Genomic DNA, 26,049 nt, shown 5'->3' with positions numbered 1-26,049 from the left:
TAGATATGCAGGAAAAGGAAAGGGGAATCTTGAGGAAGCTAAAAAAAAGTTCCCATGTCACAACTGTGGCCAACTGGGACATTGGAGATCTGAGTGTACCAATCCACCATTAGTAAATAATGAGGGAAAATCCTTGAATCAACAGGTGCAGAACGAAGGAAATAATCAACAGCAGCAACAACAGAAAGTTGTGAGACAGCAGAGTCAAGAGCCAAAACCGCCCTTGCCGCAGAATAGAGGGTCACAAAAGTATAATCAGGATTCAGGATTCTACAATGATGAACAGGTAAACAAACCAAGGCGTTCTAACCAGGTACAGCAGTACTTGTTAAAGAATAAAGGGAGTGAGTCTGAGGGTGATTATTGACGGTGCCGAAGAGAGGAGGAAGAGTGCATACTTGGTGCAACTCTAGAAATAGACCAGGCAGGACCATTTGTAGATGGGAAAATAAATGAAGAAAGTGTTACTTTTTTGGTAGACACAGGTGCGACAAGGTCAACTGTCAGGTCAACAGATATTAGAAATCTTCCTCTCTCGGATGAAGCAATCCAAGTAGTTGGTGTAGCCAATACACAAATCAGGACCCGTCTTACTGAACCAGTAAGAGTACAAATAGGGAAATTTTCAGACATGTACAGATTTATCGTCTGTGACACTAGTCCAGTGAACCTGTTAGGTAGGGATCTATTGTGTAAAATGAACTGCACAATTTTCTGTACACCGGATGGAATAGCTTTTGAAACACCAGATGAGGATGTTTTGTACCGAATGACTCTAGGAAATAGAGAAAGTGAAATGGTTGGTGCATTTGCTGTGTTTAATCCGGAGGATTTGCCTCAAGAACTGAGAGACACAGTGAAAAGGACAGTTTGGGATTTTACTGGAGAGGATGTGGGATTGATGAATAATGTAGATCCTGTGAAAATTTCAGTGAAAGAGGGAATTACTTATCCTAACATTCCTCAGTATAAAATGACACCAGAAATAATTGAAGGAATAACTCCTATAATTGAGAAAATGATTCAGCAGGGAGTTCTGAGAGAACTACTGAGTAGCCCGTGTAATTCACCGATAATGGGGCTAAAGAAGCCTAATGGAAAGTTCAGGATTGTACAGGATTTGAGAAAAATTAACCAAATTGTGGTGGCATGTTGTCCTATTCTGCCAAATCCATCAGTGATTTTGTATCAGATTCCACATGATGCTGAGTGGTATACAGTGATTGATTTGTGTCATGCTTTCTTTTCAATTCCATTGCATCATGACAGCCAGCCGATTTTTGCATTTAGATTTGGCCAGCGTATTTTAGCATGGTGTCGTATCCCACAGGGGTATACAGAGAGTCCTTCGATATTCAATCAGCTATTGAAAAAGTCTTTGGAGAGTTTGATAATGCCTGAAAACTCAGTACTAGTGCAGTATATTGATGACCTGCTTGTGGCATCAAAGACACGTGAAGCTTGTGAAGTAGATACCATAGCTTTACTGAATCATCTGGCGGATGGAGGATTAAAGGTATCTCCAGCCAAATTGCAATTCTGTAAGAAAGAGGTGCATTATCTTGGACATAATATTGAAAAAGGTCTGAGAAAGGTGACTGATGACAGAATCAAAATCATCAGGGGAATGAAGGCCCCAAAGACCCAGAGGGAAGTGAGAATGTTCCTGGGTATGGTGGGTTATTGTCGTCAGTGGATAATTAATTTTTCTCTGATAGCAAAGCCACTAATTAAGCTGACAAAAAGTGAGATGACAGACCCATTGGAACTAGATGCAGAGCAAATGGCAGCATTTGAAGAGCTGAAGAGCAGAATGTGTGAGGCCCCAGCTTTGGGTATGCCTGACTATGAAAAAGAGTTTGAATTGTACTGCAGTGAGAGGAATGGATGTGCACTTTCAGTATTAATTCAGAAGCATGGACAGCTGAGGAGGCCTATTGCGTACTTCTCATCGCCACTTGACCCTGTAGCTGTAGGTTTACCAGGTTGTTTGAAATCTGTGGCTGCAACATGCAGAAGCCTGGAACAGAGTGAGGGAATCATAATGGGATATCCTGTAAGGGTATTCGTACCTCATAATGTGGCAATTCTTTTGACAAGAAGCAGAACCCAGTACATGTCACATAGTCGGCTGACTAAATATGAGAAAGTCATTCTGGGAGCATCAAATGTGACTCTTGAGAGATGTGTGAATGTGAATCCAGCGACATTGTTGCCGGATGTTGAAAATGTGGGTGTGAAGACAGAAGATGATCACAATTGTTTGGATGTGCTTGATTACTGTACAAAACCGAGACCAGACATAAGGGATCTTCCCTTGCATGAGAGTGATCATGTGTTGTTTGTGGATGGATCATGCCTGAGGAATGATGAGGGTGTGCTATGTGCAGCATATGCAGTGTGCAAAGTTTCAGAGGTTATGGAAGCATCACCATTGAAAGGAGTGAAATCTGCACAAGTTGCGGAATTAGTGGCATTAACAAAAGCTTGTGAAATTGGGAAAGATTTGAGAACGACTGTGATGACTGATAATCAGTATGGATTTGGAGTTGTGCATGATTTTGGCCAGCTTTGGCTACAAAGAGGTTTCTTGACGTCGAGTGGGACTCCAATAAAGAATGCTGAAGTGATTGGGAAATTACTTGAAGCAATACAGTTGCCTAAAGAGTTAGCAGTTGTGAAGTGTGCTGCTCATGGACAAGGAGATGATTTTGTGACAGTTGGAAATCGATATGCCAATGACATTGCACAATATTGTGCCAAAAATAATCAGTCCATTAATCGGGAACGAGAAGGTGAAATGTCTTTTTGTTCTGTGATGTTTACTAATGTCTTAGAGACGTGGGATGAAGTGAAACAGTTGCAGGATGAGGCAGGAAAGGAAGAAAAGAAAGACTGGATTAAGGCAGGTTGTGCCCCAAGAGAAACAGACCATGTTTGGGTCTATAGAGATGGCAGACCAGTAATGCCGAACTCCATACTGTCGTCAATGGCAAGGATGTATCATGGACAGGGACATTTGGGAAGGGATGCGATGATCAGGTCGTTTAAGCAGACCTGGTACAATGCAAAGTTCAGGACAATTGCAGAGAGCATCTGTCAAAGATGTTTGATTTGCCAGCAATTTAACACTGGGAAAAAGACAGTGGTGAGTCTGGGAACAATAGGCAGAGAAGGAGGTCCTTTTACAAGAATGCAGATTGATTTCATTGAAATGCCCCAAGTGAACAGACTGAGGTATGTTCTAGTGGTAGTCTGCTTGTTTTCAAGATGGGTGGAGGCCTATCCGACTAGGAGAAATGATGGAATAACAGTGGCAAAGTTACTGTTAAGAGAGTTGATTCCTAGGTACGGATTTCCAGTAACGATTGAGTCTGATAGAGGTGGACACTTCTATAATGAACTCATGAGTTTGATTTGTGAAGCATTGAGCATACAGCAGAAGCTACATTGTGCATACAGGCCAGAGGCTTCTGGTGTTGTTGAGCAGATAAATGGCACAATCAAGAACAGGATTGGTAAGATGTGTTTAGCCACTGGCATGAAATGGCCAGATGTCTTGCCTCTAGTGCTAATGACTATTAGATCTACTCCAGATAGAACTACTGGTTTAAGTCCGCACGAAATCATAATGGGACGTGCAATGCGACATGCATATGTACCTGCAAATAAGTTGATGACAATAACTGATGACATGATTTTGGATTACTGTAAAGGCCTGGCTGACGCAGTTCATTCTGTGTTTCACCAGGTTGGAGAAGAAGCTACCACACTTGAGAAGAAGCAAGCTCATGATCTGAGTCCAGGGGACTGGGTGAGGATTAAGGTGCACAGAAGAAGAAATTGGTTGGTTCCAAGGTGGGGAAGGCCGAGACAAGTTATTCTGACTACGACAACTGCAGTAAAGTGTGCTGGTGTGAAAAACTGGGTGCATGCGAGTCATACTCTGAGAGTTCCTAACCCGAAAGACGGAACTGGTAAGGAGTATTTTGAAGAGTCAGATTCCAGTGATGATGAAGAAACAGAACCAGTAAAAGAGTCAGAGAAGTCTTCAAGAGAACCATTGAAAGTCTTGGGAAAAAGATCAGATTCTGTGAAAGAGCCTAAAGTTCCGAAAAGCAGTGAAGGAAAAAGAAGAGAAAAGAGCAATTCCACAGAGACTACTCCTGAATCAGAAGAGGAGGAGATCGAAGAACCACTTGAGATTGTACCTGAAGAAGCAGGGTCAGAAGAAGATAGAGAGGGACAGATTGCGGAAGACCCCCGAGGAGGTGTAGGGAACATTCCTGATAAGCTAGGTAAAGGGACAAGTAGACAGCAAGAAGATTGCGTGTCGGAGATCCGAGGAGGGAAAGAAGTAGGGAAGTCTCAAACAGTGGTGAAAAAGACTGTGGAGCGAAAGAGAACTGCTGAAAAATCAGAGGCATTTGAAACAGAATCGGATGAAAGTGAAAATGAGAAATCAGAGGGTCGAGTTCTGAGAAAGAGAACTTGGATTGGAGAGAGAAATAATACAGAAACAAGACCGAAAAAGGTTGTGAGAGGAGATCTTTGGCCTAACAACAGAATAAAGAGGCTGAGATACAGACTGATAAGAGCGAGTAACTCGAAAGCTGAACAAGTGAATGAAGTATCGAGTCAGAATCCAGTAAAAGGTGAAAAGAGAAAAGAGTCAAAAGAACAAGAACCAGAAGGGATCAAGAGAATAAGAAAACCTAACCAGAAGTATAGGTCGCCGGAATGGACGTACGTGGCACTGTCTGAAGGTGAAGAGGCAGAAAGTCAAGGAAATCCAGAGGAGACCGTACGAGAAGTGGTTGAGGAAGATACAGGTGAAATCCTGAAAGTAATCTTGACTGACATTGATGAAAAGTCGGATACTGAGGATATTGTTGGAGATCTAATACAATTTGATGTCGAAGAAGTTGGAGTGAAAAATGATGAATATCCAAACTGAGTGAACAGAAGAAATTACTTGGAGAAAGTGGGAAAAAAAGAAGAAACTGAATTGATGGTTTGAAGTAATCCAAATTTTAGAGTCTCAAGTAGTGGAGTAGTAGAGGCTAAGTCAAAAGACACGGTCAAAGTAGTAAAATGGCTAACACAGAGAATAATCAAAGTAAATGTGCCTTCTTAAGAAGATGGTGTAGAATGTGCTGCTGCTGTACTGGATTATTAATGCTACTATGGGGTGTTTTAGCTTTATTAGTTACCTTTAGGGTTACATTAGACACTTTAGGAATACACACTGAGAATGTGACTTTTGCAGAGAAGAGTTCACAAAAAGTAGTTCCGACTAGAATTAGTAATACTTACGTACATAAAGATAGGTCAATTAATGATTTTTCTAGTAATGTTTTTTCGAAGCTGTTGTATGAATATGTGAAGACAATGGAAGTTAGGGATTGTTACGTTTGTATGCAATTGCCTGCATCCGTTTCAGAGGGTGTTACTTATCACCATTTACCAGCTACGTATGGAATTTCTTGTAGTGTAGTGTTTTTTATTTGTTAGGGAAAATAGATTATAAGATGTCTAACAAAGATAGTATTTTTGGGCACTTGCCAATGAACAAAGAGCTGAATCCAGCTTAAGAAGCTAACATTTTTGGTGAGATTTTTATTGAGAAAGAAGAATTAACATTAGATTACATTTTTAAGAATAATTTAACTTGCAGTCTGAAAGAAGAGGAGAAAGCTTTCCTAAATATGGTGGAGGAAAGGAGATCAAGCATGCATGAGAAAGCAGGGAAATATAAAGTGAGTGAGACAATTTGGGATATTGAGATGGGAAAAGAATTGAGAAATGGGGCTAGTCCAACTTTAGCTCTAGATGCACCACAGAAGGGTAAGCTGTGCATCACAAGAAGGAAATCCCAATATGATACATACTTTGTTGAGACTAGTGAATGTCATGATACATACTTCATTGCAACAGGATGGGGTTTCAGAGGTGGAGAAGATACAATTTTTCCAGGAGTGTACTATGTTTGTGGGAACAAGGCTTATTACAAGTTGCCTGACCATTGGTATGGCACGTGTTATGTGGGCCTGGTCTTTCCAAAGATCTTTCATATAGATAGAATAGAAGATGTAGAACATATTAATTTACTAATGCGTTTCAAGAGAGAAACTTGGTCTGAAATAGTAGGTGACATTTTTGGAGCTTTAATTCCAGCAGTGGGAATTTCTTTAAATGCTCATGGGATTCGGAAACTGTCAACAGTGGTGGATCGTTTATCGACAAATACCGCTGGAGGGTTTCTTTTGGTGAATACGGAATTGATTGCCGTACGTGCCATGTCAATGAAAAATCGACTTGCCCTTGATATTCTATTAGCCAAAGAGGGTGGAGTTTGTGGAATGCTGAAAGTTCAACATTGTTGCACTTACATTCCAGACGAAAGCAAAGACCTGAAGGTCTATATCAAAAATATTACTGATTTGCATGAAGAATTAGTACCACTTGAAGCTGAAAGTATCTGGACTAAATTAGCTAATAAGGTGATAGCTGTTAAGAGTTTTATTGCAAAAATAGGTAGTACTATTAAAGGTAAGATATTGTTTCCTTTATCTTGTATAATTGTTGCTTTATTGATACTTAGATTAGTGTGTTTGTGTTGTAAAAACAGGGGAGGGAAAAAGAAATTAATTGAAAGAAATAATGAAAAGAGAAACAAAAGGTTGAAAAGAGAACCACAAGAAATTGAATTAGAAGAATTGAGGGAGGGTGTCTACTTAGAAACAAAGAGGGATGAGGAAAGAGTGACTGGTGTGTAGTGTTGTGTAAGGAGGAAAAGACATTTCCGATTTCTCCTAAAATGGGACTAAAATTCACTAATTTTTTTTTTTGGTTTTTTTGTGTTTTTGGGTTATTTGGTGATAAAATCACCAAAGGGGGGATTGCTGGAGCAGAATTTTCTGTTTGAAAATCTATCGGGTTTTTAAGCTCTGGTTTGTCTATTTGTCAAAACTAACATTAATCATTAATTATTAATTATTTGTTTTGTGTAAGTGTTTTTATACTGATCAACATGTACGTATTAACAAGAGAGAATTACACGTGGGGACGCGTATGTGATGCCTATTAATAATAACGTGCACGTTTAAATGTTGCTGAGTGCTGTTTATTTTAAAGCACAAAACGCTTTTGAATTAATGCTTTTCTGTGTTGCAAAGGCTAGATAATTACATACACATAAGGGTATTAGTGGGGTTAACACTGTCTAATCACTATGCTGTGGTAACGTTGTTTTTGTCTCTTTCAATTAAGATGGTCTATTGTGGCCTAACGAAAGATGGCTGCCGTTTGCAGCCTGGCCTCGAGTGAGTGACTTGTGATGAGAGGGCCTTGCTGAAAATGGTCATGAGACATCTGACCACAGTCCTTGCCTGGTTAAAACTTTCCGTGAGGACAGCAGCAGTTCTGGGCGAGTTTCCAGATGAATCGGAACAGCCTTGGAAGACAAAGGAGCCTTAAAGAAAGAACTCTGAGCTCATTGAGTCATCGCTGAGGAAATGTGGATGTTAAAGGATACATTTATTTTTTGGTTCCTGTTCTGTCTTTTTATTTTTGTGATTTTCCTGAGCGGAGATTTTCCAAATGTAGCGATGCTACATCCTTTCCTTCTCGCTTTGCTTAGAGGTTCAGCGGACGCGATGAATACTTTATGTTGCTTTCCTTTGTTCAAAATACTATAAAAATTGTTAGCCTAGAGAGGGCTTTTGCCACTTTGCCATTTTCTTCCCAAACCTGCGTTGGTGAGGATCGATGCTGAGAGGACGGTGATTCGAGAGACTTTTACCGAGAGACCTGTCCTGACCCATTCTGACATTTAGCTAGAATAGGTAATTATGAGAATGATCATTTATTCTGATTGATTCACTTTGACTAATTTTAGATAAAGTACCATACTTTTGAATATGGTGTTGGTTATTATTTCTTGTCAATTATTGAGTACTCTATTTTGATTATTGTTGTATAGATTGTTTAGATCAATGTTTCAGGACAGTTACAATAACCAGGTCTTATCGACCTCGATGTAGATGCAGGGTGTTTAGGAGTTTTCTTTCCACAGGTTCAGTGCTGGTAGAGTATTTGAGCGTATGTTAGTGAAATGGGCCCTAGTGTATGATGAGTGTATGTGCGTGTAACTGTGAAATTATTCTATCCGTGGAAGTAGGGATATTTTATGCACCCTGATCTGTATCACATCACTGATGAGAAGTCACGTGTGTGGATTTCATCCATCCAATATGTGTGCATAATTTATATGAGGTTATCTCTATGGTTCTTACACCCTCTTTACCTTTGTGCATCACTTAGTGAGGCAAATTGTGCGGTCCTCCTTCATTCAGTATATGGGCATAACTGATATGATGGCATATATATGGTCCATGCACCTTCTAAACCTGTGTGTCACTGATATGGGAGCATGTGTATTAGCATATAATCATCAATCCTTTCACCCGTCTGCCCATATTTTCTCTCTCTGGCATCCACCCAGTCTTCATTCCATCATTCATTTATTCACCCAACAATACCTTCATTCTTTCTTTGAAACTTTGTTTCCTTTAATACATCATTTCACCCTTCTGCCTCTCCGTTCACTGTTCCATCCATCATTTTCCCCATCCATCTAATCTTCCAGCCATCATTTTACCTAATCAGCCTTTCACCCTTCCTTTCAACTTTCCTTCCACCAATCTATCCTTTCCTCTAGCTTTCATCCTCCATCATCCACCCTTGTATCAACCATTCGTTATCCACCCAGCAATCCTTGCATCCAAACTTTCATCCATCCATCCAATCACCTTCCACCATCTGTTCATCTTTTCACTCATCAATTATCATTACTTGATCCATCCATGCTTTGACCCATCATTTCACCCTTCCTTCGATGCATTGTTTCACCCAATCATCCTTTGAACCTTCCATCCATCCTTTAGCTGTTCATATTTAACATATCTATCCAACCTGTCACCTATCCTTTCACCTTTACACCATCCTTTGATTCATTCATGTATTTGTCGTTTCACCCATACCACCATCCGTCCAGCCATTTACCCTTCCATCACCCTATAGCTTTCCATCCATCCATTCATCTTTCTTTTCTTTTACCCTTCATCTACCATTCATTACCTATTATCACCCTTCATCCTACCTTCCTTACACCCTTGCTTCCATCTATTCTGCCTCTCACACTTCCTTTAACCCTTCATTGCTTCCTTGTTGCCCACTTCCCCCATTTTTCATTTTAACCTCACCTTTTCTTTTCCTTCCCTATTCTACTAGTTATTTTCATTTGCTCTCTCTTTCCTTATTTTTTGCTCTGCCCTTTTTTCCCCACCATTTTTTATAATTTCATCACAAGTCCTGGACTCATCCGTTTTGTTGTAGTGTTCCTTTTCAGTGTTAATTGTTAATTAGGGATTGGGTTTTGCAGACCTGCGCACTAAAGGTCTGCAGACACTAGATGGAACCAGTTTAGCAGTCATACAGTGTACTCTGGAGCCACTCCTGAGAGGTGAATGCTGTGATTGTAAGTAGTGTTGTGTGAAACCCACCCTGCAGGTGGATCGTGCAAGGCTTGATGTTCTGGCACAGGATCTGATCTTTGCCACCGAGGGCATTCAACCTTTCGCCAATGGCTCAGTGGCAGGTTAGATGAAGTCTGGAGCCCCCAGTACAGAGGGCTGGATTACTCACTTTGGAAATGGAACCCAGTGGGCCAGGGTTAAAAGAATGTTCTGCTCAAGTTCCCTGGTATGAGAGAGAAATTAAACAAAGCTAGGGCCCCTATTTGAAGCTTGTTTGAGATTCAAAATTTGTAAATTAGGAGCGAGATAGGGAAAGGTGAAGACAGAGCCAGCACTGTCACTCACTAAGATCCCCATCTACAATCTTTTTTTAATATAGCAACTACAGCAGCATAGGTAATACATATTAAGGAAAGTAGCATTTTGGTTGGGATGGAACAATTAGAGAAATGTACTGAATTTACCATTAAACATAGCCGAATACATGAAACAGTGTTACTCGTGCTCAGTGCACTTTAAACAGAGCAGAGTAAGGTTAAATTGTCTTGGAAAACTAATAAGTATGGGAAGAAAAGCTTTCGAGAGGAGTGTCAAGTGCTGTGTAAATAAGCATTGGGAAGACACTGACTGGATAGACTGTGACATTAAATGCAAGAAGCCTCCACCTCACTCCTCTTCTCAGTCCTTTTAACAGCTGCATAATCAGGCAGAACTAATCAATGTTTTCTAACCGAGAAAGCTTGGAATTGATGGAGAGTGATTATTTTAGTGGATTTTTTTCTCGATCAATTCCTGCTCATAGGGAGTGATGCTACCATATCTAAGAAACGTGACTAACAGTGTGTCTTGGGAAACACGTGAAAGTTTAAAACTGCTTTGTAAAAACATGCAGAAGGATTGGAGTCTCGTGAAACACATGAAAGTTTAAAAACTCTATTGTAAAAGCATGCAGGAAGATTGGGTTGAGAATAAGTTGTTCATGACTGAGAGACAAAAACTATCAATGTGCTAAAACAATAATGTGTAGTATACTGATGAAACCTATATGTTTTTATCAAAAGTGAGTATGAAAATGCTCAAGTAAAATGATATCTGCTTTTGTTTTTCCAGCATACAAATCTGAGAGAGTGCTGCTTGTTTATTAATGAAATCATAAACAGATGATGCTTATAAGCATAATGAAATGGTGATTTTATTTTAATTTCTTCTACATTTCCATTACTCTAATGTTTTCAAAGTTACCATTTTCCTTTAGAAAATGATGATTTAGTGATTTTCCATTGCAGGCCTCAAAAATGTATTTGCCCTTCATTATTTCCTCTGAATAGGCTAAAAATGCTGACCTGATTGCATTGTAGCTGTGAGTATTATCGTTGAAGTTTCTTTCCTATTTTCTGAATAATGGACATTCTCTCTGTTAAGTTACAGGTGTATTTTCCTATTTTCAAGGGAAAGTGATATTGCACATTCTTAGAAAACAGTGAACACTGAACAAAGATATTACCTATGGGTTCCAGACGATTTTGGGATGGAGAACAATCACATCACGATCGAGGTATGCATTTTGACCAATAGAAATCATACAAACTGCGCAAACGTTACTTTGTGGGCAGGAACCGTAAACGTTTAGAGGTATAATTGCCCCATGGGAAAAGGTCGTGCAGCGGCTATTTTTCTTCCAAAAACTGAGCCTGAGATGCTGTCAGTCTTAACTCTGATTTCCCTGAACTGAACTCTCCTGATTTTCTCTGCACTTTACTGGCTGCTGAAGTCAAGCACGCCAAAGTCTTTGGCTGAAGGGTTTAATGACTCTAACTTTTGCTCGCTGTGCTCTGGTGTTCTACTGGGTCCTTCTCGTTTCCTGGTCCTGTTAAATCTGCAACCAAATCTTTGGGTTGTATGATTCTATATTGCATACTTTAATTGCAATGTGTATATTCATTTTCTCTCTCTCTCCTTCTCACCTTTTCACGAGGTATTGAATTTGTGATGTATTTGCTCTGAACAGTGATGGTTTGTTATTTACCTGTATACTATTGAATAACCATTATTAAATTATTCTAATGTATTTTTGTGGTTTGACCATTCACTTTGAAGTTTAGATGAAAGTTTCTTGATCAATAATTCATTTGTTTTTTCTTACTTATTGATGATTTTATTGACAAATTGTGAATGTTGTTGTTAGACAGGCACTTCTTTATTACAGGTCCTCATGAACGAGTGGCATTTGATCTCTAGTTATCTGAAGCCCTATTAGCTCATACAAAGATCTATCGGAGGACCTTATGGGATGTGAGTGTTTGTAGAGTTTCTGTGGTCCAAACTCTGTAATGTAACAAATTGTGTAGCTGTGGATTGAGATTATGGTGTAGTGGGTAACTCATGTCTTTGCCCACAAAATGTTACACTGCTTCCGCCGGATCAGTTTTCTGGCTGCAGAGGATGGTTATTTTGACTAAAATATACTAGGTAATGAAGAGACAGAATTAAAAGACATTGACAGACTATAGAACATTTGTTCTTTTGTGTTTAATGTTGTGATTCGTCGTTGACCTTTATGGAAAGTAAACCAGTCCGTCGTTGACCTAAGATCCCAGTCTAAAGCCTAAGGGCGGTTTTAGTGTGGCATACTCTAAGCGTGTTTTGTCTGCTGTGGAAGTAATATTGTGCATAGGCCTTGCTGGTGCTAGAATTAGGGAACTTGAAGTGTGACAAGTGGAGATTCTTACATTTTCTTCAAAAGAGCGCATTTGGAGAGATCTTGAAGATTTTCACTTAACTGAGGGCAAAATCAAGCTGGTCGAGATTTTGCTGGAAGCAAAAGTAATTCTCAGATTATGTGGTTCTATCATTTTCACGTTAGCTGAGCAGACATAGTTGTTTTATGTTTGTTTTGTTAAAAACATTGTAAAGACGACAATGACTTTGTAAAGGGAGGGTCAGTCGCAGGAGTTAAACTGACATCACTAGGTGCTGCACTTGTATTGGTTAGTTGGTGAGAAAACGTCACCAGATGCCGCGCTGGTATTGGTTGGTTGGTGTTGATCTGCGCTGGTATTGGACAGTGTGATTAGCTTTGATTGGTGGCAGAGAATCATAACCCGGAAAAGAGATTGTTGATGATTTTTCCCAGTAAAGGTTTGAATATTAGCGTAGAAAATAATGGGGTTTTTAAATTGATAAAAACTCTATGTAGTAAGGATGAGCTGATACGGATTAGGGGAGGAGTTCCTGTGGCTCCGGAAGAAACTCCCGCTTCATTTATGTCATTAGAGAAGGGATATCACACATGCATGTGGTTGGAGAACTGGATGAAATATACCGAGCAAGATGGTAGCTTAGCATTTCCAGAAAATTGAACTTTTAATACTAGAATCTTTGAAAATATAAAGATTCAAATGAATAGCTTGAGACCAAATCCTAGACCCATGCAGTATGAAGTGCTTGAAGAATGGGAACATGAGGCATATAAAAGAGAAAGAGAAAAGCATCAGAGTAGGTATAGCAATACTGTGAGTCGATATGCAGGGGCAAAAATGGGATGCACAGAAGAAAATGTGGATAAATGATATAGCAGAGGGAGAACAAATGTTTCCAGTCATGATAGCCGAGACCAGTGAAGGGGAGAAATACAAAGAAAAGAAGAATGTTGATGTATTGAAAACTAAAAACACTGATTTAATTATTGAGGGAGATAGAGATATAGATGATGATTTCTTGAATGAATTACTGTTGAACAGACCTCCACCTTATCATGAAGAACATAACTATATGGAGTCGAGACCTCTTGTGTTACAACCAAGTGCCCCAATAGTGCATGTTGTTTTAACAAATACTTATAGAATCAGGCTCCATTTAGAGAGGAGTTGTCAAAATTAATGACCCCAATTAATGCAGATGCTTTATCGGTCCCAGTAACTATAGGTCCTATTGTTCCATTATATAATAATGGACAAGGAGTTTCACAAGATCATACTTTACAGTTCCTAATAGAAATATGAGTGGAGATCATATAGTTTTGGAAAGAATGAATGTGAGGAATCAAGGAATGACAAACAGGAATGTATCAAATGAGAATAATGGAGCAAATGCTATTACGGGAGATGAGTTAGAGTCATTGATTTGCAATTCAAATAAAACAGTTGAAACCCCAAAAAGAGGTTCACAAATAGATCCGAGAAGGATGTTGCAGATGGAGAGGGGGATGACATCATCATCAGGAGGGTCAAAGACAGGCGGAGTTAGTGAAGAAGTTCAAAAATAAGGACAGGGTACATATTTAGGACCTTCCCCAGAAGAATTAGATGAGTGGATAAAAGAGATTGCCCCTGGTTGCTGCATACAGAATAATTGTTCTTCCCGGGATTCGAGCATAGATGTGAGCGAATTAAAAGTGGAAATAGAAGAAATTATATTAGTAACAATTAGTCCAGAGAGGTTAGCTAATTATCATGATGAGGAATTGCTTTCTATGTGTAAGGATATTAACTAGAAAGCGAGAAATACTCATGAGAGATTTGTTTAAATTGCACTTAAGTATGGAGTCGACTTAGAGAAGTCCAAGGCTTTACAGAAAAACATACAGATTGGATTTTAGTGAGAAGGATTTAGAGAGTTTGAATGTTTCAGGAAAGCTTTTGCAAATCAGAGAGTTAATTGCCACCCTAAAGCGGCGGGGAGAAGTGGATCGATGGGAAGGCAGTTGGGCAAAAAGAATAGAAGATACAATAGTAACTTTACATCTATATCATGTGAGGGAGACCGAAACTGGAGAAGCAAATGCAACAGTATATTCTATGAGAGAAGTATCAGGAGGTGGTTTTGTTGTTGTCCCATGATCTAGACAGGATATATACTATCTTTTACAAGTGATTTCCCTAGGTTGAGAGAGAAACCAGTGTACAAACAAGTGGAGAGGTTTGTTAAGGTTTCTAAAGTTTGTGGAAAAATGTGGATGCATTGTTTGATATCGTAGTTAAGACAGATTTGTGGGTTAAGTGCAGAATTGCTATAGACTGGACGAAAGAAGAATATCAGAGAGATCCGCAAACAGGAGCTCCCTCAGAACAAGTAATGAAAAAATATAATCAGGGTATTACTTACTTGAAGGGAATAATTTCACTAAAAGAAATAGATTAGGTGAAAATAGACAAGACTACTCAGGAATTGAAGGAGTCAGTCCATGCATATTAAGAAAGGCTTTTGCAAGCATTTAAACAGTATAGTGGTATTGAGAATGTCTCTGAGAAAGATATGGGACATTTTGTTTATCATTTGTATATGGTTTAAGGCCAGAAATAAGTGGCCTTATTCAACAGCATTTGATTTGTTGGCAATGTAAGTCGATTGGCAAGATTCTTCGTTATGCTAAATATTGTGGAGATGACATAGATTTGTGTCACAAAAAGCTAAAGGAGAAAATGATGTTGGTTCAGATGAAAGCAGCAAAGTAAGGAGGATTTATGAATATGGATTTTACAGGAGCTTATCAGGGGAATGGTCAGACTACTACTGGAATGGGAGATGTAGTGACAAATACCGTGTCGAATCTGATACCACAAGAGAGTGGTCGAGGTGGTAATTTAGAGGAAATGAAGAAGAAATTTTCGTGCCATTGGTGCGGCAAATTATGGCATTGGAAATGTGAGTTTTGAAATATTCAATCAAATACAGGTGGTGTACAGTCAATAGGTACAGGAGTAAATGGAATGAGAAAAAGGCAAATGAATAATGAGATAATGAATCTAACAGAATCAGAATCAGCAGATGTCGGTTGGCAGAGGACAGAGTCAGAGAATGCCCCAAGCACCTATGCAAAATGTGAATGGTCAAATGCAAAGGTACAATAAGAATATGGGTTTTCATACCAATTATCAATTGAATTCAAATATGCAGGTGTCTTTGCAGTACTTGATGCAGTTGGATGAGAGTGATTCAGATACATCTCAATGCCTGAGGGAGGGGGAGGAAAGCGTACTTGGCGAATCCTTGGGGGTAGACCAGGATGGTCCCTATGTGGATGGCGAGGTTGATGGAAAATCAATTACGTTCCTTGTAGACACTGGTGCTACCCGTTCCACTGAAAGAACTGTGGAAATTCCCAACCTACCCCTCTCGGGAGAAAGTTTCCAAGATGTAGGAGTTTCGAATAAATTGACCAAACCTATGAAAGTACAATTGGAGGTTTTAAAGATTTACATAAATTTGTGGTGTGTAACACTAGTCCAGTTAATCTGCTAGGAAGAGACTTACTATGCAAATGAATTGCTCCATTTATTGTACGCCAGATGGAATAGCATTTCATACGAAGATTTGGTCTTTAAAGTGGCACGACAGGAAATGGAAATTAATAGCTTGTATCCTATATGTACAGTGAAAGGTTTGCCAATTGAATTGAAAGATACTGCGTTGACTGATGTGTGGGCTTGTTTGGAAAATACATTGGTCTGATGAAAGGAGTAGCCCCAGCCTAGTGGGACAAATACTAACACCATTTATAGTTATTGCTGTTGGCATAATAATTATAGTACTGATATATAGATGTTGTAAACGCAAAATAGAGACAAAACAAAGTAGCGGTAGAAAAAGGAAATGGTCTGATATAGAATTAGAAGACAGAAAGGGTACTTATTATGAAGTAATGAAAGATGTAGAGGGTGTTAGGCTGAACCAAATGAAAACAAGTGCATTTTAAGATAATCAGACTGTAATCAGATTATTAGAGATTGTGTGATGGCTTGATTTGCCATCAGAGGAGGGGTGATTATTTTAGTGGATTGTTTCGCAATCAATTCCTGCTCATAGGGAGTGATACTAATATATCTAAGAAACTTGACTTACAGTGTGTATCGTGAAACACATGAAAGATTAAAACTGCATTGTAAAAACATGCAGAAGGATTGGTGTCTCAAGAAATACGTGAAAGTTTAAAAACTGCATCGTAAAAGCATGCAGGAGGGTCACCAGATTGGTTTGAGAATAAGTTGTTCATGACTGAGAAAAACTACTAATGTGCTAAAATAATATTGTGTAGTATAATAATGAAAACTATATTTTTATCAAAAGTGAATCTGAAAATGATCAAGTAAAATGATATCTGCTTAAGTTTATCAAGCATTCAAATCTGAGAGTGCTTGCTTGTTTATTAATGAAATCATAATCAAATGGTTTTTGCATTTTAATTTCTTATACATTTCTATTGCTCTAATGTTTTCTAAGTTAGCGTTTTCTTTAGAAAATAATGATTTAGTGATTTTCCATTGTAGGGCTCAAAAATGTATTTTGTCCTTTATTATTTCCTCTGATTAGACTAAAAATGCTGACCTGATTGCATTGTAGCTGGCAGTATTATCGTTGAAGTTTCTTTCCTATTTTCTGAATAATTGACATTCTCTCTGTTGACATAAAATTGTGACCACCTTGTTGCAAGCTCGGAAGAGAGCGTGTGGAGCGGACATGGTAAGTTACAAGTGTATTTTCCTATTTCCGAGGGGAAGTGATATTGCACATTCTTAGAAAACAGTGAACACTGAACAAAGATATCACGTATGAGTTCCGCACAATTTTGGAATAGAGAACGATCATACCATGATCGAGCTATGTATTTTGACCAATAGAAATCATGCAAACTGCACAAAAGTTACTTTGTACGCAGGAACCATGAACGTTTGGAGGTATAATTGCCCCGTGGGAAAAGGACGTGCGGCGGCTATTTTTCTTGCAAAAATCTGAGCCTGACATGCTGTCAGTCTGAACTCTGATTTCCCTGAACTGAATTTTCCTGATTTCCTCTGCATTTTACCGGCTGGTGAAGTCAAGCAGACCAAACCATTTGGCTGAAAGGTTTAATGACTCTAGCTTTTGCTTGCTGTGCTCTGGTGTTCTACTGGGTCCTTCTGGGTCCTTCTCGTGTCCTGTAAATCCACAAGCGAATGTTTGGTTTGTATGATTCTATATTTCATACTGTAATTACAATGTGTATATTCCTTTTCTCTCTCTCCGTCTCACCTTTTCACCAGGTTTTGAATTTGTGATGTATTTGCTCTGAATTACTATTGAATAACCGCTATTAAATGATTCTAATGTATTTTTGTGGCTTGTCCATTCACTTTGAAGTTTAGATCAAAGTTTCTTGATGATTCATTTATGTGTTTGTTCTTACTTATTGATGAGTTTATTGACAAATTGTGCACGTTTTTGTTGGACAGACACTTCTTTATTACAGGTCCTCATGAAGAAGTGGCATTCCGTCTCTAGTTATCTTAGTCCCTATTAGCTCATACAAAGATCTATCGGAGGACCTTATGGGTTGTGTATGTTTGTAGAGTTTCTATTGGCCAAACTCTGTGATGTAACGAATTGTGTAGCTGTGGATTGAGATTATGGTGTAGTGGGGTAACTCATGTCTGTACCCACAAAGTTTTACACAACTTCCGCTGAATCAGAATTTAACAAAGATCTTTCTCAAACAAGAAGCTTAACATAAGTTGGAACTGATGTGCTGAAAATAAAGTACTTCTGAGAAACGTGAAACATGGAGCCACCCATTCCCTGCACAAAATCTGAGGTGCAGGGGCAAATAGTAAGAGCAGAGGAAATGAAACAGACTGGGAAGGAGGTGGAAAATAAGCACAGGTAAGACAAACATGTAAAACTGTTATCAAGCAGAGGACCTGATCTGAATCCAAGGAAGGACTAAGTGAAGGTAAGGAACAAGAGAAGGAAAGTTTGGTTATTGATAATTGTAAAGCCTCTTATGGGCAAAGACAGATATACATTAATGAATAATCGTCCTACGGGGCAATTCTAGATCCAATTATGTTGAGTCATGTTTATGTATATGTATGCATATTTATTACTATAGTACGAACCTAGCAAAAATGCAGCGGCGTGCTGCATAGGGTCAAACACAAGCATAAAGTCAACGAGTGATAGGAGAGGTAGCTAAGTTGTGAATGGATGTTGTTCTGGATCCTGTATGCATAGATGGAAAAAGTCTGCTGCCTTGTTTATTTATTATTTTATTCTTAGGGCCAGATTTAACATTTTTTCACACAATGCAGTAAGACAGCTTGCTGTGCTGTGCTGCGTGAAAGGAAGAGGGCAGGAAGCCCCATAACTATCAAGGTATGGCACATTCCTGTCCTCTGCCTGCGCTGGTGCATAACCTGCAGCCTAGCGCAAATACAAGCACCCTTGCTCCATAGAGCAAGGGTGCCTGCATTACAGGCAGGCAGGATTGCTTTTGTGCAGTAAGGGACGCCTGCCTGCACAAAACAACCCTTGGAGGCATATTCCTCTTTCTACGTGTGCTGCAGAATGCCAAAGAAGTTCATCAGGATTGGTCATATGTTTTTTCAAGCCCTGGATAAGACATCCTGTGGTGTATAGGATGCTTTTGGAGGTGCCAGTGTGGATTCTGCGAGGCCATGGAGCATTCCGTAACATCCAGATGCAAGAGTATGAGGGCCTAAACAGCAGTTCTCAGGTTGCTTTTTGGAAGAAATGGTTTCTAGAGCTGATATCAGGCCGTCTTTGTTTCTTGGAAAATGCGTTCTTTGAGAATGAGGTTGGTGTCCAGGGTGAATTTAAGTGACATGACAGACAGTTAACGTTGGAAGCTCCCAGGCTTCATGTCATTGAACCAAGTTTGCACTGTTTCTTGACAGAAATTATATCTGGGTTGCATTGAGCTACAGGGAGGCAATGGACAGCCAGAAGAGATTTCTAAGTAGAGTTGTGTATCATTATGATATTGTTGCATCTTGATGCTGTTATCTTTGAGTGAAAAATTATGGATTAGGATGCAGCACTGAGCAATTCCATCCATCACTTTGTTGTTGTAGCAGTTTACGCCCTAAGTGGGATGGGTATGACCAGACGTTGGTCATGTGCTCATTGCCACCTCAACCAAGCTATACTTGGGTGATGAGCCCTAATAAGGACAAAACAGTCCTGGGTTGCTTGTGTTTTCAGGTTCAGGGAGGACCTGATCGGGCAGTTTGGGCTCAAATATTTCCATTTGAGCAGGACGAACACTGATTTGCATATCCCTGGTCTCTACCTAGTGTTGCCTTTTGGGAAAAAAAATAATGGAGTGTGATGTTGACCAAGCACTATCAGGTAGTGGAGATTAATACAAGCATTCCATCCATCACTTTGTTCTTCTGGCATTAGACTCCATATGCCATTTTCTCCGTAGGCACTCTTAAAATGTCTGAATTTATTAATCTTGCGACTTCCAGCATTCTTGCTAGTTTGATTAAAGCACATCTCTTACTAACCACCGGGGCGTTTAGTCTGGATTCTTCCCTTTTTGAATGTCACGGTCTGAGACGCTTAGCATGCTGATCATTTGATGGAACCAGCTATTAAAGTTAACAGACTGAAGATCAATTAAATAACATTGTTATGAAGAGGCAGAGAGTAATACATGAGTTTTTAAGTTCTATAATTGCTTAAGACATTACCAGCATTAGACCAACAGAACATTAGCTAGGTTTTTTTCCGAGCAGAGGTAAGATGCCATGTCCATATATGGTAAACTGTTCAGCTGAATGATAAAAAACCAGCAGATGGGAGTAAGAGGGGAAAACAAGAGTCAGGAAAGGACAGTGCCTAGATATATCAGAAGCAAATTTGTACATAACAACAGACTTATATTTGGAAGCTCATTTAGGATCTATGAATAATTTAAAATCACTGATTATGAAATAGTTATGGTTAACATGAAACAAAAACTAGCAAATGAAAAGAACACATCCTATAACTTTCTTTGCGATTTTTTAAACTTCTCATTGAGTATTTTGTCCATGTATGCCTCATTTGCAACAGTCTAAGGCATTAACATTCTATAAGTTTAACCACCATTTTAGGTTTCATTACAAGACTGGCGGCTATCATTATGCATAAACCTTTATTGCTGACCTCACATGCAGCCCTTTAAAGAAATTAAACACATCACAAAGTTAAAAGTTCCATTCTGGAATCACAATACAGTATATATGATCATGACACACAGCTACTTTCTCTTTTATTATCGGCTCCCTCAACAGATAAGTACATTACTTTATTAGTTATCGATATATACCTTTTATAAAAACTATTTGATTAGTGTCTTTTTTATATTCTGTCAGTATATATATATATATATATATATATATATATATATATATATATATATGCTTAAAATTTCCGGTTGCATTATTCTAATATATGGATTAACTTTTAGGCTTTCATTTCTTAAATTTAATTAACTCTTCTTTTACTTTTATTTGTGTATCTGTGTCAAGGTATTGTTATGGCAATGCAGGTATAAAAGCTAATAGCAACTTAATTGATGATTTGGGGCTAAAATCCAGCTGCACAGGCAATTGCCAGTAGTTTGTTTTTGTTCAACCGTGCTATTGCTAACCTGTGGGTGCCTTGGCAATAGGAGTCGCCGAAGAGTCTCTCTGACACACACTTGCGTGCATCCACTGGTGAACAGCAGTGCCTGGTGGCTCCCATACCCATGCCCGGCAGGCCTTTCGTGATGCACTAGAGGTGCACGGAGACTCGGCCTGAAGCGGGAACACAAAGCCTGCCACATGTGCACGTGCCGCCTTCCCCATTTTGTTGAGACCTGGCCGCGGCGTTGAGTATTTCAGGCAGTGAGTCTGGCCGCGGCGGTATGTACGATCTCACAATTACGATGAGCCTGGCCGTGGCAGTGAAACCTTCAGCAATTGCTCATAAAAAGTGGTAAAAGCAATGGAAAGTGGACTGGAATCCAGCCGCCATTTTGTATTTGGATACAAAAACATAACTGGCTGCCACTACAATGCCTTTGTTTCAAAGTCGATCACCAGTTGCTCTTAAAATGTTAGTGTTCCGAGACTCGGCTGGGAGCAGGAACACAAAGCCTGCCCCATGTGCTTGTGCCGCCTTCCCCATTTTGTTGAGACCTGGCTGTGGCGGTCAGTGTTTCAGACAGGGAGTCTGACCGCGGCTGTGAGCTTTTCAAGTGCGATCACACATTTACAATAAGCATGGCTGTGGCAGTGAAGCCTTCAGCAATTGCTCATTAAAAGCGGTAAAAGCAACGCAAAGAGAACTGGAATCCAGCCTCCATTTTGTGTTGGGATACAAAAACATCACAAGCTGCCATTACATCGCCTTTATTTCAAAGTCGATCGCCAGTTGCTTTTAAAATGTTAGTGTTTGGAACTGGCTATCAGCTGATTAGTAGTGCCGCTTTCTTTCTCCTGTGAAGTTACAGATTTTTTTCTACAATCTATTCTGTTTATAGGGTCTCCCCCGCCCCCCCTCCCACATTTAGGTAGAATATATTTTTTTTTAAAAAGGGGGTTTATTAATAGACTGTCCAATATTTCCAATTTTAAATTTAGTTGGTTATTAATTAAAATTGTAGGTTTACGTTTCAAATAATATTAGTTATTGTTTAGTGTTTTTAGACTCAATTTTTAAATAGCATAGTGTATATCACTGATTACTTTAGTTAGTGGTATGGCTGAGGAGAGGGAAACCCCTCAGCTTGAGGTAAATGAAGAGATGTTCAGGAGGTACTTTGAAGTGGAGCTAAAGACTTCTATCAAAGAAGCGGCAGAGGCCTCTATGTCCAAGAGGAAGAGGCGCACTCCCTCAGAAGAGGAGTACTTTTCAGCCTGTGACAAAGACAGACATGCAAACCCCCAAAAAGGGCAAAAAGGCCCTAAGAAAGTACCGGTACACCACAGATGTCATACCGAGGTCACACACCTTTTGTATAAGCCCATTGTAACAAACTCCCCAGCCCGGGAGCTTGCAAATGAAATATGCTGCACAAGGAGCTCTGCAATACACTTCTTTATTCTTCAACATAGAATCACATACTGCACGCATTGCGTCATAAGTTTTATAACTACACCTTAACCTGTTTAGAGTCTGCCCAGAGCCGCAAGAGTCCTAGAGCTCAAAATCTCAAGACACTATGGGGCATATTTACGAGGGCCTTGCATCATGCTTACACCACGCAATGTTGCACATGCACGACACAAAGCCCAAGTCAAATCCATGAAGCCACGCAAAGCCACTTTGTGTAGCTCTGAAAGGCTTCATAAATATGGAGTATTGCAACACAGCACAAATCGCTGTGTTGCCTTACTCTGCATAAGGGAGGCATTCCGTGGGCATTGCTGTTGGTCTTTCAAAGCCACTCTCATGGTTTTTGATGCATTCCCAGATCTACAATTACTTGTAAACCTGGGAAGGCGTCAAAATCCTACATCTCCCCAGGTGAGGTATAACGAAGAGAAATATGTTTATTTCTCCTAGTTTTTTCCTCTTTCTATGTGTGCTGGATTTTGCAGTACACATAGAAAGAGGAAAATGCCTCTATGGAATGTTTTTGTGCAGTGCAATGCCCCTTCCTGCACAATAACAATCCTGCCTGTAACGCAGGCACCCATTCGCTCTAAGCTTCCGAAATGGCGCCAGTGCTGCGGGAAAGGACAGGAGTGCACCGCATTTGATAAATACAGTGCATTCCTGCCCTTTCCCTGTGACACATGGCAGAGCAGTAAGGTAACTTGCTGCAATGCCCAGCGCCACCATTCTAGTAAGTATGCCTCTACATATCCTGCTTTGTTAAATTAAAAGTACAGACAGCATTAGCATCATATTTTCTTAATGAGTTGTGGAGGCGCTTGCACTGGTCGACCAGATCCGGTGGTATGAGATAATTGAGGGGCACCTTGATCAGGCAATGCTGGCATTGGTTCAGATGTTTGATTTGGACATGTAGGGAGGTTGGTCACACTCATGATGTCAGGAGCTGACCAACATCGATGTAGGTGTTTAATGTATGACATATCCCGTGTGATGGACTTTCCGGACGATGCGCTGTCATCATGTTTCCTTGCATGTTACAACCCTCAAAGGGTCGACATCAAATGGAGAGTCCATTTTTTGCTTCCTTTTTCGTTTTTCTAGTGCCAGTTTCCTTTTCCAAAGACTGTTTTGTGGTTGCCTAGGTTTTCATCTTACACTTTTGAGCAGTGTCTGTGACACAAACCTCAACAACACCATTTGCTTGGGGCCAGGGAGATGTGCCCTTTTGATGACTGACATTGAGTCAAACAAGAAACGCTTTAAATTCTTTGCTATTGAAAGGCAGCCCATTTTAAGATTTAGGAATAGTGGGTGTGCCACACGCTGCAAAGATTTTATCAAGCTGCTCAATGGCTTTGTCATGAGTTGTTGATGACAAGTCTTTCACCACAGGAAATCACGAATATTCATCAATGATTGCAATGGGATGATGTCCATTTGCCCAAATAGATCAACTGCATCCCTCTCACAGCCATTCGCAGGAAGATCAGAAATTGTAAATGGATGCTGCGTCTCCTTGGGGGATAAACAGTTACAATGGTAGAATGCTTTCAGCTCTTTCTTATCTCGTTCATCTAGGCGAGGGAACCACACTCGGTCTCTTATTGCTCTCTTGGTAGCTACAATGCCACAATGCCCTTCAAGGGCCACTTCAAAGACTTGCTGTCTCAGGCTCAAAGGTCTGACAATTCATGAGCGGATACCTTCTCAGGTGATGGATAGCTCATCCTGGGCATTTTTTAATTTTTGAAATTTAACATCATTGACGTAGGGTTGAACAATTTTCTTCGAAGATTGTGTTGTAATGTTTTCTTTGAGGATAAGCATGTGTTTACTTCATCTGCATTCAGAGCATCAATAATTTGTTCAATGAATAGAGCTGCTGGAACTTACAATGAAGTTGAAACACTCTTCAGCCGCGGTGGATGTTGAACTGAGGCGATGTAGTGGCACTCGTGTAAACTAGTCGGAAGGGTTTTAATCTTTCCCTGGCTTGTGTGCAGTCACGTAGTCATACTTTTGCATTTGCAGCCCCCACCTCTCAATAAGAGGGGGCATCTTGGCTTTCGGATTTCCTAAGATAGTGAGCAACGCCTGGTGTCTGAGATGATAGTGAAATGTTTCCCATATGAAACCACATGAAAATGTTTGCAGGCCCATACTACAGTCAGACTCTTCTTCTACTGCTGAGAGTATGCACATTCTTTTTAAGACAAGTTCCCACTGGCATAGGCCACAATGTGTCTCTGGGCATTCAAATGGTCATTGTGTTGAGCAAGGACTTTCCCCAGTCCCGCCAAACTTGCCTCTACTGTGATCTTAGAATGTAACTTGGGGTAAAAGTTGCCTATTTCAGTTAAATTCTCAATTACATGTTTTATGTCTTTGAAACTTTGGTAGCACTCAGGAGACCACTGGAATGGGTCATTTTGCTTTGTTAAGTCGTTCAACTCGGCTCTCACTGTAGCAAAGTCATAAATATATCTTGAGCGATAACTAGCCACGCGTAAGAAGGATAGTATCTTGGTTACATCTTGTGGAGGGCAAGCAGATGGCAATGCATGACCTTTATCTGGCTCAGGACTCCTTCCCCCATGATAGAAAATGTGCAAAAACAATATGAGATTGTTTTTGTGAAACTCACACATTGCCTCATTCAGAGTGAGACCTGCAGCAGCAAGCAATTGCCACACTTGTGTAAGGGCCTTGTCATCCCTCTTTTGTATTGTCCCAAATACCAGTATGGTTTCGCTGTAATTGAAAGCATGTTTGACACGTTGAATTACTGGGCGGATGACATTCTGAAATATCTCTGCAGCTGATGATAGTCCAAAACTCAATCTGTTGTATCTGAACAAACCAACATGAGTCGAAAAAATAGTAATATACCTACAGTTCTCTTCCATCTCGAGTTGATGGTATCCTTTGTTCGGGTCAAGACGGGTGAAGCTTCGTTAGCTGCATTATCATGTCCACGATGTAGGCACCAGGAAGCCTTTCTGTTTTGATTGCTTTGTTGGCCTAGTGCATGTCAACACTATTGTGCACTGCAATTCCACTGTCCTTTTTTGACACAACAGCTATGGGTGAATCTCACGGCGTAGGACGGGTAGAGCGTTCAATGATGTCATGTTTCAACAATGTTTCTACTTCTTTCTCAACGGCTTCTTGTAAGTGGAAAGTGACTCTGGAGTGCAGTTGGGCAACAGGGCCAATGTTCTTATTAATATGAAGTTGGACTTTTATTGTCTTGAGCCTTCCTAGGCCATGAAACAATGATGGGAATTGACTCACAATTTCAGACTGAGTACGGATGTTGTAGTTGAGCGATATCAGTATCATATCAGCAGCAGTGGCCAACCTAAGTGGCAGGCACTCGATGAAGATCCCTGAAGAACGTGAAACGGTGCTTGCACTGACAACATTTTATGTCTCATGGTTGCTGTAAATGACACTTAACTCTGTAACCGTTTGGATGCAGCCCACGTGTATACCTTTGTTTTAGATGGATAAGGCGTGGCACAGGAGATAAGCTGTCATATTTCTCTTCTGGCATGATATCAATTGACACACCACTGTCTATAAGGAAGCAACCAATCACCTTTAATGTAATTGAAGGACCGTGCCCAAATGAAACCTT

Source organism: Triturus cristatus, chromosome 9, assembly GCF_964204655.1.
Source record: "Triturus cristatus chromosome 9, aTriCri1.1, whole genome shotgun sequence".
Classification (NCBI taxonomy): Eukaryota; Metazoa; Chordata; class Amphibia; order Caudata; family Salamandridae; genus Triturus; species Triturus cristatus.
This window is presented reverse-complemented; position numbering follows the sequence as displayed.